The following is a 14,906-nucleotide window of genomic DNA, read 5'->3' on the forward strand; positions in this document are numbered from 1 at the left end:
AATTAATCTCTCAATGTGTGATTATCTACCAGTCTTTTACTAACTTCAGCCTTTATCTGATGAATGACTCAAAACGTGTATTGAATGGATAATATGATGTGCTTCAACAGGTATGATGGGCTGAAGGTTCATTATGAGTCCAACGACAATGCAATAACAGCAGATTTGCATTTTCCATTGCATCCCAGACAAGTTTTTTAGAGAATAGATCTACAGAACAGACTTTAAACTGAACTTCACTTGTATTTATAGCTGAGAGTAGTGCTGCATAATTAATCAGAAATGTAACTGAGATCACGATTATGGCTGTATTCTGATTTACGCTGCCTTCGTGTGCTATCGGAAATGTCCTACTTCCCACTTCTCAAGTTGTAATTACGAGTTTGTTGTGTTCAAGTGCTTTACGGTCTTAAAGAATAGGAATCATGGAGGACGGCAGGTTCTTTCTTGCCTATTTCTTGGGGAAAAGCCAAAATGTGCAGAAGATATTTTGTCAATATGCAACGTAATATTTTGAATAGAATGTAGTGTGCCAAAAAACACAGTCAAAATGGGAAAGAGCTTTCCGATTAACTGTACAAATAGATTTGACAAGAAACCTGAGGGATATTTTTACAGATTGCCGAAAGCTAAAGAGGATCGCTGCAGTTCACAGAAACAACCAGTTGCAGCGAAACGAGGATTTGCAGTTATAATTTTGTGAATATGTTGAATTTTGGGGTAAAAATCATACCCAAAATTTTTTATTTGTATATATTGTATCGACAACTCATCAATTAAATATTTACCATCTTATATTCTGCATAATTTGGTGTTTTTCAATAAACACTGACAAAACTATACAAGTTTAAGGACTGGATGATATATATAACATTGATGTAAGTGATCACCGGGATTTAGACCTACCTATATTGGATTTACTTTACAAATCTTTTGTTTCGAATCAGTGGTTCAGAGCGCCAAAGTCACGTGATTCGGCTTCGTTATGTCATAAGTGTTTCGAAAATTGTGGTTCGCGTGACTTTGGCATTCCTCCGAACCACTGATTCGAAACAAAAGATTCGTAAAGCTTTGAAGCTTCATGAAACAGTGTTTTGAAATCACCCATCACTAGATATTCATTGTTTTGTTGTTGTTTTGCACACCAAAAATATTCTCGTCGCTTCATAACATTAAGATTGAACCATTGTATGTTTTTAGTAGCTTTCTGGGCGTTTGAAAGTCTAAATTAACTTGTTCTCAATGCAGGCCTCACTGAGCCATCGGATTTCATCAAAAATATCTCAATTTGTGTTCTGAAGTTGAACGAAGGTCTTACGGGTGTGGAACGAGATGAGGGTGAGTAATTAATGACGGAAATTTCATTTTTGGTTGAACTAACCCTTTAAGCATTCACAGGCAAAACTGCTTTATGTGCATTTAAATGTCTGGAAACATGATTCCTGGCTGCATGTCAATACTCGTTTTACTCACGTTTTCGCAGTTTCCCCTATTAAATCCAGTCATGCAGCAGTTCTTTTGCCACAGTCTGGCTGTGTTCCGGCGGGAAAGTGATGTCAATGCATCCCCTCTATACATTCACGGCGCTATCTAGAAAAAAATTGTCAAATAAATACTACTTTCACTGTGTAAAATACATACAATTTGTTATATACAGTATTTCCCACAGGATTTGAGGACTGGATGTCAGTCCCTCTAGGGGGGGCATGTCGTGACTCACCTAGTTTTTTTACATTTAAAAGTTAAATTCATCAGTTTGGCGCACTTTGAGAGTTCAAAATTAAGAGCTCCAACCCATGTTCAGTGTGCAAATCAAAGTCTGAACATTGACTCAACTCTCTTTTTAGTTGTGATATCGTGTCTCATTCTACATTACATTCACACTTGTGTTTTAGGAAGACTAACAACTAGAATAAAATAGTTATTATTAAATGTGAATGAAAAGTATTATTTAACTTGACGCTACAGTAGGGAAATTACAATAATTTTGTCCTGATTTCTTCACTTGCAAGAGAAAAACATTTGAGCTTTATTGAATTGAGATTTATTTTGGTGGAAAACTTAACAAATGTGTCTCATTACAAATCTAGTGAAATGCTGTAATCATTTTATGCAAAATGTGGAAATAATGCATAACTGGTGACCGCTAATGTACGCTAAACTCATGGTACATTTAGAGATGGAGTTCACTGCATTCATTCACTGCGAACTGAGCCGTTCTAACACGGAAAACACCGGATCACGAGCTGATCGCATGAGCAAAGCGCACACTTCACTTTGAAACGCAGCGCAAACAGACTATATACTCATTTAATTAAAAGTCATTTCATGCTTTTGATTTTAGTTCGTTTGACAGATACTTTGCCAAAGCAATGGCACAAAACAACGTTAGAGAACTTTTATGTTATTATGATAAGTTTTAAAATATTTTCTGTTCATTATGAAACTTGTGGCACAGATTAAACACTGTATACATTATATACGTAAATATACTGTAAATGACTGTAACAGGCAAACATAGAAAGCAACATAGGGGGGAAAAAAATATAGAACTTGTTTAAAGGGTTAGTTGACCCAAAAATGAAAATTCTGTCATTAATTACTCACTCTCATGTCATTTCACACCTGTAAGACCTTCGTTCATCTTCAGAAAAAATTTGATATTTTTGATGAAATCTGAGAGGTTTATGACTCGTCCATAGACAGCAATATAATCAAGTTTCAAGGTCCAGAGAGGTAGTAAAGACATCGTTAAAACGGTCATGTGACTGCAGTGGTTCAACCTTAATGTTATGAAGAGACGAGAATACTTTTTGTGCGCAAAAACAAAACAAAAATAACCACTTTATTCAACAATCTCTTCTCTTCTGTCATTATCTTACGCAGGTGACGCAGTAACACAGTGAAGCTTCCGTGTTTATGTCTGAACGCCGGCTCAGCATTGGCCGAAGCTGATCACGTGATCAGCACGACACATGCATGTGATGCTGATGCAGGAGCCGGCCAATAATGAGTCGAACCTGGAAGCGCTGGACGTAAACAACGAATGAGAACGACACAGAAGAGAAGAGATTGCTGAATAAAGTCATTATTTTTGTTTTGTTCATAACAATTAAGGATGAACCACTGCAGTCACATGACTGTTTTAACGATGTCTTTAGTTCCTTTCTGGACCTTGAAAGTGTTGATTATATTGCTATCTATGGACGAGTCATATACCTCTCGGATTTCATAAAAAATATCTTAATTTGTTTTCTTACGGGTGTGGAACGACATGAGGGAAATTTCATTTTTAGGTGAACTAACCCTTTAAATACAGTGAAAATACAGCATTTCATTTTGGTTTACTCCTTCAGATTCGTTTATTACAAGCAGCAGTCGTTACTGATTGTCTTATGGACTAATTTAAACGCTTCTGATTCATCGTATCAAGCGTTGCAACAACACATTTAAATAGAAACCTTTGACGCACCAGGGAAATGAAACTCAGTATTTGACACTATTAATAAATTGCAAAACAGCCGTAATAGTAATTTCACTTTTTAATATGCACAATAACAATTCTATTAGTCAATTAATCCGATCACAATTACAAGGAAAACCATCAAAGATTGTTTTTGACATAACTGTGCATTCCTAGATGAAACAGCTTAAATATGTGAAGATAAAAGTGTAGAACTTGACGAATAAAGACTGCAGTAGAAACTAACAATCTGAGACAAAGTATCCTCTCAAACGTCAGAACAAACCAACATTTAGATTCATAAACAGCCTTCATGAAGCAAACCAAGTGAATGCGAGTACATAGCACATATTCAATTAAATAAGCACCATCTTTTTCTACATGACATGGCTTTAGTATTTCTGGCATACATTAAGCATCTCATGCAAACCTCAAAACACTGACAATCAGTGATTATAACAAGTGACTGTAGATCAAACCCTTCAGAACAGGGCCAGCAGGACTCAGAGCAGCAGAATTAATCACTGAAAATGCTGATAATTAAGCGTTTCTGCACTCGTGAATAATTTAGCAAAGATTGATTTTCCCATTCCTGCACTCGTTTACTAAAACAACTGCCCCGATCTACTGTATTAGTGACAACAGGAACAGAACATCTTGACCACAACACTTGGACGACGCCTCTCTCTCTCGGGACAATCTGGTTGTTCATATTAGCGTGACAATCACAAACTAAATAACACGGATCACGTCACACTGCTGAATGTCAGATATTCTCCTGAAGAAATAGACAACCAAGAGAGCTTGACTGAAGCTCAAAGCATCTTTAAACACGACACACACATACAAATAACTCAAACGCTGAGTTTATATTAACAAGGTGCGCCTTCAGATTTTCATGAAGTAAATCTGTGTTTAATGAATTATATTAGAGATGATCAGAATTACAAACTTGAGAAATTTCCATGACTTTCATGAGTCAACTTTCAGCGTTTTATGATCAGTGTAAATATCATAAAGTACGTCAAAGAGCAGCATGCAAGTCTGACACGTTGATTACAGAAAATTAAAAATGTTTTAGAAAGCAGTTCTTTTGTACTTCAGACTAATCAAGGAAAAACTCCCGCGACGGATCAAAAGCATCACGCACAATTACTCATGAACATTTTTAACCATTTCTTTCTTCCACACAAATATCTAAATATAGATCAAATGCAAAAGGCCACTTGTTGGACATGAATTCATTTCTGACTTCTTGTCCTACTGAAAGTATTAAGCCACGTGCACACTACAAAACGAGACAGATGGTCACTTGTTGTGTGTCGACGTTCACATTAAAGCATGTCAACCGTCATGTGGGATTTGTCGATTCAGCCGCACAGGTGACGAGCTTGAGTCAGAAAATCAGAACACCTCGTTATTCAAAACAGGTTGAAAACTTAGCTAAATTCCTCATATGATCAATCATACCATAATAAATAAAATCCCATTCTAGAAATGAAATGAAGGTTTTTGAGGAAAACATTCCAGGATTTTTCTCCATATAGTGGACTTCACTGGGGTTCAACGGGTTGAAGGTCCAAATGTCAGTTTCAGTGCAGCTTCAAAGAGCTCTACATGATCCCAGACGAGGAATAAGAGTCTTATCTAGAGAAACCATCGGCCATTTTATTAAAAAATAAACATTATATACTTTTTAACCACAAATGCTTGTCTTGCACTGCTCTGTGATGCTCCACGCATGACGTAATCATGTTGGAAAGGTCACGCGTGACGTAGACGGAAGTACCAATCCAGTGTTTACAAAGCGAACGTGCAAAAAAAAAAGGTAAAACAACGATGTCAGACAATTTTGAAGTTGGAGGAGAAAATGAGAGTTTTTCGCCCTACCGCGTGACCTTTCCAACATGATTACGTCATGCATGGCGCATCACAGAGCAGTGCAGGACGAGCATTTGTGGTTAAAAAGTATATAATGTTTTTTTTTTTTAATAAAATGAGCGATGGTTTCTCTAGATCAGACTCTTATTCCTCGTCTGGGATCATGTAGAGCTCTTTGAAGCTGCACTGAAACTGACATTTGGACCTTCAACCTGTTGAACCCCAGTGAAGTCCACTATATGGAGAAAAATCCTGGAATGATTTCCTCATGAAGAAAGAAAGACAAACATCTTGGAAGACATGGGGGTGAGTGAATTATCAGGAATTTTTAATAACACTTCTTGGATTTCATGTTCCGAAGATCTTACAGGTGTGGAACGACGTGAGGGTTAGTAATTAATGACTAACTCTTTAATCTGATTGGCAGTCAATGTTTTTATCGTTCATCAGCAGGAAAAACTTGTGGAAGTAATTTGTTTCTCTGTCTCACTATTGTTATAGTCATGCTGTGGAGTTTTAAAACTAAATCTGTGTGTGAACAGGCCTTTAGAACGATATTTAAAACTTTATCGTCAGTCATTTAAACGGAAAGAACGCTATTCTGAGGAGATGTTCTGATCTGACAGTCTGAGGTTCTTTAATAATAACCGCACTATTTGAAACGCCACGTGACGTGACAAAGCAAGAACGCCACCGGTCAAATAATCAAAGCCGTAATTGGAACGGCAGCGTTCCGTTTCTCACGCGTCACGTCGCGGGTTAATAATCCTTATAGGGTCTTTGGGGTCTTTTTAGACCTCAAACGTTGTTTGCTCAAATAAAAAAAAAATGTTCTCTTTGTCCAAATGACATGGAACTTTGTACAGTTGTTAACACTATCTATATCTACAAATAAAAACAAAATTGGAGTGATATATAGTTATGTTAGTGTAGAAAAAAAAGTCACACTCAGCGTCTCCAGAGACACCAGGCAACAAAATGTAATTTTGTATAATAATTGTTTTTTTGTTTTTTTTAAACAAATGTAATTTTACTCTGTTTATTAATGTTTTTACTCCACATTTGTGTAGTTTTTGGAGGATTTATCATATTTTTTAAATTTATATAAATAAATTAAAAAATATTTTTTTTATACAAAAACAGTTTTTTATGTAAAATTCACTTTATAAAACACCCACATTTCTAACTTTCATTCATGGGGAGAACATGGATAATTTTACATGGTTTAGTGTGAGATTTTTGCCCATCTTTTGGAAAATGACATCTTTACACAAGTATTTTCAGTTGGATTCATATCTAAATGTTATGAAATCACAATTATGACAATAAAAAAAAAAAAATTGTGTCAGAGTTTCTCAAAAATTGAGATTTTGAGGATGTATTTTGTCCATTTTCTAAGCGGGGTCTCATCATAATGTAACAATATTGAAAAACTGATTTTTTTATTACAAAAAATACTAAACTTTGACAAAAAGTAGCTTTTTAATATTTAGATATGAATCCAACTGAAAAAACTTGTGAAAAGATGTCTTTCAGTCAGTCAAACAGCAAATAGTGGAGCTCTGCAGCATCTACTGGATAAAGTGATCATTTTTTAACTTTTAAAACTGCATTTTCCAAAAGATGGGCAAAAATCTCACACTAAACCATGTCAAATTATCCATGTTCTCCCTATGAATGAAAGTTAGAAATGTGGGTGTTTTATAAAGTGAATTTTACATAAAAAGCAGTTTTTGTATAAATTTGTTTTTTTAATTTATTTATATAAATTTAAAAAATATGATAAATCCTCCAAAAACTACACAAATGTCGAGTAAAAACATTAATAAACAAAGTAAAATTAAATTAGTTTTAAACAAAACAATTATTTTGTTACAAAATTACATTTTGTTGCCTGAGGTGTGTGGAGACCCTGATCACTGATCTGAACACACACGACACACACTGAAACCTGTTCATTTAAAGCGTTCAAGTGTTCACTCACCCGTTAATCCCTCGCGTTCATTCAATACGAAGATCCACCGCTGTAGTTCGGCGTTCAGAGGAGTTTCTTCAGTGTTTTCGATGATTTAGAGTCTATATTTATCACACACTGTCGGTTCATTAATTAGCCTGTGGCGGCTAAGCGAGCGCGAGCTAAGTCAAAATGACAATCGGCCGCCTCACGAGCTCGTGAGGGCATTACTATCGCTCGATATGTGCTAGGTGAACATGTTTAAACTAATAACCCACCTCACGCACAAACCGACCCCCCGACAAACGAATAACGACAGCCCGCTGCCGCTTAATACCGTTAAATCGCCACCGAGCACGAGCTCACGGCGACTGTCAACAGCGCGCAGTGATCAAACCAGAGCTCGAGTGGGCGGGGCCGTGACGTCACGAGCGAAGACATCAACAAAAACACACAGTCTGAGAGTCAAGAGAATCACGAGCGCTGATTTATGCTCTCTTCTGTCCTGCAAGCGGGAAAGGATGGGATATAAAACAACAGCAAAGCGCTGGAACAAGAACACTTGCTCTTTCTGTGCTTTACGTCACTGTTCCATGTGTTTGTGCTGAAAGGAAACATGAGGTGGCGCTGTAGTTTCAGTTTCGCCTGCAAACAAGGGGTGATTTTCCATCATTCACTCAACAGAAATGATCATCCTTTAAAGGCCGTTCTACAGTTAATTTTGTGTGTATGCAAATTGTAGTAATGTTTGTAAATGTAATGTAAATGTTTGGAAAGTTTTGGAATGTTTTTTTTTCCCTCTCCACAAATTTGTCACTACCGAAACACAATAATAAATAATTTAATAAGAATGGTTACATTGACCTATTAAGATTTTGTTTACATCTACCTTGTAAATATAGTTTTTGCTATTTAAAAAAAAAAAAAATCTCAGGGAAATCAATAACAAATACAATTTTAACAATATTTCAAGTGTAATTTATGAGATTTTTTTAATCCAATTTTTCTTTGTAAAAATCAGAAAGTTTACTGATTTCAAAGTTAAGATTCATTAGTTTGAATATACATTGAATCAAACACTATAATAACATCTTATACTTTATTTTTGACAAAACATCTCATGTTTCAGTTATGATTGCACATTTTCGGTAGTGACAGTAATGTGTTGGTAGTGACCACATCACATGACACAGTTTAACTCACATACTAAAACACTAATGATTTGCATAATAAAACATACTAAAATTCTACTGATTTGCATAACTGTACTAACATTTTGTTTATTTCCCCCAAATAAACGCTTATATGTTCCTTTTTGTCACAACCAAAACAATGATGTCACTATCGAAACAATGATGTCACTACCGAAACAATGATGTCACTACCAAAACAATGTCACTACCGAAAAAATGATGTCACTACCGAAACAATGATGTCACTACTGAAACAATGATGTCACTACCGAAACAATAATGTCACTACTGAAACAATGATGTCACTACTGAAACAATGATGTCACTACCGAAACAATGTCACTACCGAAACAATAATGTCACTACTGAAACAATGATGTCACTACTGAAACAATGATGTCACTACCTAAACAATGTCACTACCGAAAAAATTATGTCACTACCGAAACAATGATGTCACTACTGAAACAATGATGTCACTACTGAAACAATGTCACTACTGAAACAATGATGTCACTACTGAAACAATGATGTCACTACCGAAACAATGCCACTACCGAAACAGTCACGACCGAAACAATGATGTCACTACTGAAACAATGATGTCACTACCGAAACAATGTCACTACCGAAACAGTCACGACCGAAACAATAATGTCACTACTGAAACAATGATGTCACTACTGAAACAATGATGTCACTACCGAAACAATGTCACTACCGAAACAATGCCACTACCGAAACAGTCACAACCGAAACAATGATGTCACTACTGAAACAATGATGTCACTACCGAAACAATGCCACTACCGAAACAGTCACGACCGAAACAATGATGTCACTACTGAAACAATGATGTCACTACCGAAACAATGATGTCACTACCGAAACAATGATGTCACTACTGAAACAATGATGTCACTACCGAAACAATGATGTCACTACTGAAACAATGATGTCACTACCGAAACAATGTCACTACCGAAACAGTCACGACCGAAACAATGATGTCACTACTGAAACAATGATGTCACTACCGAAACAATGTCACTACCGAAACAGTCACGACCGAAACAATAATGTCACTACTGAAACAATGATGTCACTACTGAAACAATGATGTCACTACCGAAACAAAGATGTCACTACCGAAACAATGCCACTACCGAAACAGTCACGACCGAAACAATGATGTCACTACTGAAACAATGATGTCACTACCGAAACAATGCCACTACCGAAACAGTCACGACCGAAACAATAATGTCACTACTGAAACAATGATGTCACTACCGAAACAATGTCACTACCGAAACAATGATGTCACTACCGAAACAATGATGTCACTACCGAAACAATGCCACTACCGAAACAGTCACGACCGAAACAATAATGTCACTACTGAAACAATGATGTCACTACCGAAACAATAATGTCACTACTGAAACAATGATGTCACTACCGAAACAATAATGTCACTACTGAAACAATGATGTCACTACTGAAACAATGATGTCACTACTGAAACAATGATGTCACTACCGAAACAATGTCACTACCGAAAAAATTATGTCACTACCGAAACAATGATGTCACTACTGAAACAATGATGTCACTACTGAAACAATGTCACTACTGAAACAATGATGTCACTACTGAAACAATGATGTCACTACTGAAACAATGTCACTACTGAAACAATGATGTCACTACTGAAACAATGATGTCACTACCGAAACAATGTCACTACCGAAAAAATTATGTCACGACCGAAACAATGATGTCACTACTGAAACAATGATGTCACTACCGAAACAATGTCACTACCGAAACAATGATGTCACTACTGAAACAATGATGTCACTACTGAAACAATGTCACTACTGAAACAATGATGTCACTACTGAAACAATGATGTCACTACCGAAACAATGCCACTACCGAAACAGTCACGACCGAAACAACGATGTCACTACTGAAACAATGATGTCACTACCGAAACAATGTCACTACCGAAACAATGATGTCACTACCGAAACAATGCCACTACCGAAACAGTCACGACTGAAACAATGATGTCACTACTGAAACAATGATGTCACTACTGAAACAATGATGTCACTACTGAAACAATGATGTCACTACCGAAACAATGTCACTACCGAAAAAATTATGTCACTACCGAAACAATGATGTCACTACTGAAACAATGATGTCACTACTGAAACAATGTCACTACTGAAACAATGATGTCACTACTGAAACAATGATGTCACTACCGAAACAATGCCACTACCGAAACAGTCACGACCGAAACAATGATGTCACTACTGAAACAATGATGTCACTACCGAAACAATGTCACTACCGAAACAATGATGTCACTACTGAAACAATGATGTCACTACTGAAACAATGTCACTACTGAAACAATGATGTCACTACTGAAACAATGATGTCACTACCGAAACAATGCCACTACCGAAACAGTCACGACCGAAACAACGATGTCACTACTGAAACAATGATGTCACTACCGAAACAATGTCACTACCGAAACAGTCACGACCGAAACAATAATGTCACTACTGAAACAATGATGTCACTACCGAAACAATGTCACTACCGAAAAAATGATGTCACTACCGAAACAATGATGTCACTACTGAAACAATGATGTCACTACCGAAACAATAATGTCACTACTGAAACAATGATGTCACTACTGAAACAATGATGTCACTACTGAAACAATGATGTCACTACCGAAACAATGTCACTACCGAAACAATGTCACTACCGAAACAATGATGTCACTACTGAAACAATGATGTCACTACCGAAACAATGTCACTACCGAAACAATGTCACTACCGAAACAATGATGTCACTACTGAAACAATGATGTCACTACTGAAACAATGATGTCACTACCGAAACAATGTCACTACCAAAACAGTCACGACCGAAATATGTGGTGAAGTTTCGGTAGTGACAATTTTAGATATTTTTTAGTCAAGCTCAAAGATGATACACAGAAAAAAAAAAACTAAATTTATCGAGTAACCCACAAAAACAATGTTGTTTCGGTTGTGACTGTTTTGGTAGTGACAATTTTCAATATTTTTTAGCCGACCTCAAAGATAATAATCAGCACATGGATATCTAGCACAGTTCTGAACAGTTGAACACAGGAAAAAAACTACATATTATTGAATAACAGCCATAAAAGTTTGCTTAATTGCAGAAAAAGGTGTTTGTTAGCGATGTTCCTTAAAGCTCCACACAGATTTTCAGACTTTTGAACACATTTAACTCAGAATGATGATCTATCTGCTGTGAAAGAGAGGCTGTGAGAGGAGGAACACAGGAATATTTCCTGAAGTGTGTTAAAATCAGTCTCAGACAATGACTCAAACACACACTGTTCCGGTAGTGACGTGAACATGAAGGACACTTTTTTTTTACATAAAGTTTCATAATTTAAAAATATATATATTTTTTAACTTCACTTTAAACAAAAAAAAATCCAAAAATGTATTTTTAAAAACCACAATGGAAAGAATTGCAAAAAAATATTTTAAATATAATTTTCACAAGTTGAAATGTAGGGGTCAGGGTTCAGGACAGACACCTCCCAATTGAAAGTACCCAATAAATTATGATTTTAAATACATTAATCTTACTGATAATTTAAACATTATTGTGGGATTCAATAGAGAAGGATCTTAGTAAACATCTAAAATTTGCATACTTAAATGCTTTTTAAATGTGTTTTTGGGTTGTGGGACAGCACCAGTTCTGTCCATACACATCACAGGTGTTAATCAGTGATGATGCATCCTTCTTATACTTTATACTCTTATATTTTCACAAAACAGCTTATATTTTAAGTTCTTCTATTTTAGAATAAAACTGTGAGTATGGTGAATATTGGCTACTGTGCAAAATAAAACATTTTCACAAAACATAACTTACATTTTATATCTATATTCATGCTCTAATATTTTCAGTATTGTCAGTTTGTAATAAAATACAATAATAAAATAAAATAAGTCGCAACTTTGTTTATTGGGAGAATAAAGTATATTCTGACTCTGAGCAACCTCCAAACAGAGTCTAAGTTAAATGTCAGACTCATGTTGTTCTAATTTTACATTTAAAAACATTACAAATATAGAGTTTAGGCAGCGAAATGACAAGACTGGACCTTTTGGCATGGCAGATGCGTTGAATTGGCCGGATTCCAGCGCACGTGTTATCTGTCACTGTCTTCTTCTGAGGTCAGGACAGGAACGCTCCAAATAAAGCACGTAATGAACTCACGCTTCACTTTCACCTTTATCCTATATTTAGTGTGTCCACAGCTGATCCGTCCGTATGTATCGATGGGTTTTTCTTCTCAAACACTAGCTGAGCCCATTAGGTCATTTTGTTGGGTTATTTTCACAATCTTGGGTAGTTTTTGAGCAATGTCGGGTCAGTGTCACTGACAGTAGAAACAAACTCTTCTGTGCCTTATACTATCCGGATAAAACTGGAATGCTTTGCAAACAGCCTTTTATGTCTCTTATTCTGAGAAACAAAAAAACATTTTGTGATGGCTAACTGATTAATGTAGTGTCAGATAAGTTAACTTTTCATTTAAATAGATTTTATTTTACACTCTTAAAAATAAAGGTTCTTTAGATTAAAATTATGTTCATCACACTAAGAAAAAAGTGGTTCTTTTAAGAATTAATTACTAAAAAGTTATTTGGGGAAGCAGAAATGTTTCTTCTATGCTGTGAATTTTTTGGAACATTTATTTTTAAGAGTGTAAACAATATGAAAATAACCATTTCATGCACAAATCTAATCAACATGCAGTTTGGCTTTTAGAAAGTATTTGTTGATCTAAGATGCAGTAAAAACATTATTTTTATTAAGTTGATAAACCATCAGAACAGTCAGATCTTGTGATATCTCTATGTAATCTGTAAATATTGGGGTAAAATCTAGACCTCAGTATTTTCATCTAATATCTTGTGATGCCAATTGTTGGTTTAACTTAAAAAAAAAAAGTAAGTTACCTGGTTGCCTTGGTTGATTAACAGAAAACTCCAAATATTATGTTATCTGAACCACATTCATTATTGAAGTTGATTTGACAAAAGAATACAAATCATGAAAATATTTTTTAGTGTTGTACAATTTTCTGATGAAAAAAGATCTCAATCTCCCCTTATAAAAGCCGTCAATTATATGGCGAGTGAATCCACATTTATCAGAATCCATCCATCTGTGATCCATGTTATTGTGATGAAAGAATAGTCTGTGAACAACTTAAATACACACTACCAGTCAAAAGTTTGGAAACATTACTATTTTTAATATTTTTGAACGAAATCTCTTATGCTCATTAAGGCTGCATTTATTTAATAATAAATACAGAAAAAACAGTAATATTGTGAAATATTATTACAATTTAAAATGATGGTTTTCTATTTTAATATACTTTAATATAATTTTTTTGAATTTTCAGCATCATTACTCCAGTCTTCAGTGTCACATGATCCTTCAGAAATCATTGATGATTTATTATCAATGTTGGAAACAGTTGTGCTGCTTAATATTATTTTATAACCTGTGATACTTTTTCAGGATTCTTTGATGAATAAAAAGTTAAAAAAATATCAGCATTTATTTAAAATAGAAATCTTTTGTAACAATATACACTACCGTCCAAAAGTTTGGGGTCAGTCTTTTTTTTTTTTTTTTTTTTTTTTGAAAGAAATTAATACTTTTATTCAGCACGGATGTGTGAAATTGATAAAAAGTGATAGTAAAGATTTATATTGTTAGAAAAGATTTATATTTTTAATAAATGCTGTTCTTTTAAACTTTAAATTTTTCAATGAATTCTGAAAAAAAGTATTCCAGGTTCCAAAAAAAAAAAAAAAAAAAAAATATTAAGCAGCACAACTGTTTCCAACATTGATAATAACTGAGTATCAAATCATCATATCAGAATGATTTCTGAAGGATCATGTGACACTGAAGACTGGAGTAATGATGCTGAAAATTCAGCTTTGATCACAGAAATAAATTATATTTTAAAGTATATTAAAATAGAAAACCATCATTTTAAATTGTAATAATATTTCACAATATTACAGTTTTTTCTGTATTTATTATTAAATAAATGCAGCCTTAATGAGCATAAGAGATTTCGTTCAAAAAACATTAAAAATAGTAATGATTCCAAACTTTTGACTGGTAGTGTATCTGAAATGATCAAATTCCACATCCAAATATAATTCAGAAACAAAATAAACAATTTAATGGAATACAGGCCTTTCAAAAATAGCTAAAGCTTATCAGGAAACATTAGGGACAGCAAATATTAACCATGCAAATAATTCCTGAACCTTTG

At 34.9% G+C, this 14,906-nt stretch overlaps 1 protein-coding gene across 11 annotated transcripts in view; it reads right to left on the reverse strand.

Moving 5' to 3' along the window:
- LOC125273386 (R3H domain-containing protein 2) overlaps positions 1-7,731 on the reverse strand; it is an 80,802-nt gene extending 73,071 nt beyond the window's left edge. For 4 of the 11 annotated variants that reach the window (XM_048198669.1, XM_048198675.1, XM_048198676.1 and 1 more), the window contains exon 1: positions 7,329-7,730. The gene's annotated coding sequence lies outside the window, so the exon portion shown is untranslated. Of the gene's footprint in view, positions 1-1,473; positions 1,591-7,328 lie in introns of all 11 variants that reach the window. The other 7 variants (XM_048198668.1, XM_048198667.1, XM_048198678.1 and 4 more) reach the window with 5 other exon arrangements.
- Between the last annotated feature and the right edge of the window lie 7,175 nt (positions 7,732-14,906).

This window comes from Megalobrama amblycephala, linkage group LG8, assembly GCF_018812025.1.
Source record: "Megalobrama amblycephala isolate DHTTF-2021 linkage group LG8, ASM1881202v1, whole genome shotgun sequence".
Taxonomy (NCBI): domain Eukaryota; kingdom Metazoa; phylum Chordata; class Actinopteri; order Cypriniformes; family Xenocyprididae; genus Megalobrama; species Megalobrama amblycephala.